A 2,334-nucleotide genomic window follows, 5' to 3' on the forward strand; every position below is an offset into this window, starting at 1 on the left:
CGCCGACCTCCAGATCGGGCGCAAGCAGCTCCTGCGCCCCACACCCCTATGATAGACACCGATGCGCCGCTTCCTCGGGGAAAAGGTGGACTAGGTGCTCCGCGCGCCTAAGCGGGTGCTGCTTTTTTTAATTGCGATCCAGGCGGGCTACTGACCTCTAGCAAAGGTGAAATAGTAAAGGAAGGAAACCTTGTGCATTTATTATCATGAAGAAGATGCAGTAAGAAGTGCTCAACTAGTTTCTTTCATGGGATAAATATGGTGTGAGCAGAGACATAAGATTTGGACGAATAAGGGAAGAGGGGTACCTCTTTCTGCTGGTAGTGTTGTGTCCTCCTTCTGTTTTTCCAACGATCTTCTTGTGGTTCGCTGGAAATGAGAAGTTGTGGAGGACGGTGGAGCCTTGGACGAACCCATGGCCAAGTTGTTGAGTGTGCTGCGGTGGCCGTCTGTCGGCGGCGGGGAACCAGATCCGAGGCGGCAAACGACAGCGTAGCGGGAACAGCTCTGATGCGGTGGACGGTTGCGACAGTGGAGCGGCAGCAGTGAGGCGTAGGACAGCATGGTCAGAGTGGTTCTGGTATGGCGCACGTCAGCGTCGGTGTCGTGGAGGAAGCTCTGCCTCGTCTTCAGCTGCTAAGTCCTTGAGGGCGTTGTGGTTGCGGTTGCATTGGACGACAACGTCGGGGTACCGGCTCCGGCGTGATGGAGGAGGGCGGCGGTGGATTGGCCGCTATGGGGTGGAGGACGGAGGAGGCTGGGGTTTCGCGGCTGGTGGAAAGGGGGTTTTGGCGCCCACGGAGTATGAATGGGGAAACAGAGGGAAGTGGGGAACTAAGGGGGAACAATGTTTCGGTTTGAGACGCGCTTGTTTGAAATTTGGAGAAAGTTACAAACTTTGCCCCCATCTAAAATTTCGAACATATTGCGGGTTGGGGGTAGGACAGTAATCTCAGGTGTCCCAAATGTGGGCGGGATAGATTCAGCCGAATGCACGGGTGTTTAGGCGCCCAAGGCATATGAATGCTTCTCGGAGGCGGTTGAGACTGGCGTCTTGGTGATGTTACAAACCTACTACGATTTAGACCTTTGGACATTGGGCCGATAGGCTACACGGGCAGAGTCAGGACAGTAATTTCCTACCACCAAACATTAGTCTCGCGCGGTATCGGGTGACCACAGGCCTATTTGGCGCTTCGTTCAATATTTGGGAGCAGAAGCATTAATGTTTTCGGTTCTCTTCAATTGAACTTTCAGGATTTGTCAAACTTCACAAATGTTTACTCTTGAAAATCCTAAAGCTACGATTATTTTGGAATGGAGGGGATACATTTGACTATACATTGTACATGAGTATATATTAAAAAATATGCAACTTACCTCAGTTCATGCATGGTTCCAGATATAATCTCCTTGGTTGCAAAAAAAGTTAGATATGCATATGAATATATATAGCATGTTCAAACTCACAACAAAGATTGCTGCCCCCTTTTACATCTGATTTACAAATGCCATTATCTCGGGTTCAAATAGATGAATGCACTTCCTATGAATTCGAATCTTCGAAACCCCCTTTATGTTGAATTCGACATGTATTCTATTTCTAGCTAGCAATTTGGAATGTATCCATGCAAGTGACAAATGTATAAAGTGCTTCACACTAACAATATGGAGTGCACTAATTAATGTTTATATATGAATTGCAAAAGCATCCATTGCTTGTATTTCAAACCGCTCTCACTCTATGGATCGATAATATGAAATAAACACATGCACATGCTAGAATTCAATAGAGTATGGGTGTCTGATAGACCGATTTTCGTCCATACGCAATTTGCAAAATTCATGATCTCATCCAAAAATAATAATGCCATTTATATTTTAATTTAATGCGTAGAACCCCCTTTTACACGTAGATGCATTATGCCTTGGCCCGTTTTCACAAACGCGTTATATCTCTCTCTATCTAACGCATAAGTGCACACACTTTATATGCATCGGCATTTCTCTTTCACACATGCTCACAATCTCTCTCAGGGTGTCGGGGTGTCTCACGCACATGCTCTCTCTGTTTCTCTCTCTCTCTCTCTCTCTCTCTCTCTCTTTCTGACTACTATGTACCACTCTTTTCACTAATCTCAGTTGGAAAACACTATTTCTCTCACATGCATATATACACACGCATTGTCTCTACTAGCCCTCTATACGCACATATATGTGCCTACGTGTCTCCCACACGCACATTATCTTTAGGCCTCTCTCGCACACATTGCCCCCCCCAGACACACCTCTCTCTTAGTAGTTAGCAGATATGATTTCATCATATCATTCGGT

Source organism: Triticum aestivum, chromosome 4B, assembly GCF_018294505.1.
Source record: "Triticum aestivum cultivar Chinese Spring chromosome 4B, IWGSC CS RefSeq v2.1, whole genome shotgun sequence".
Classification (NCBI taxonomy): domain Eukaryota; kingdom Viridiplantae; phylum Streptophyta; class Magnoliopsida; order Poales; family Poaceae; genus Triticum; species Triticum aestivum.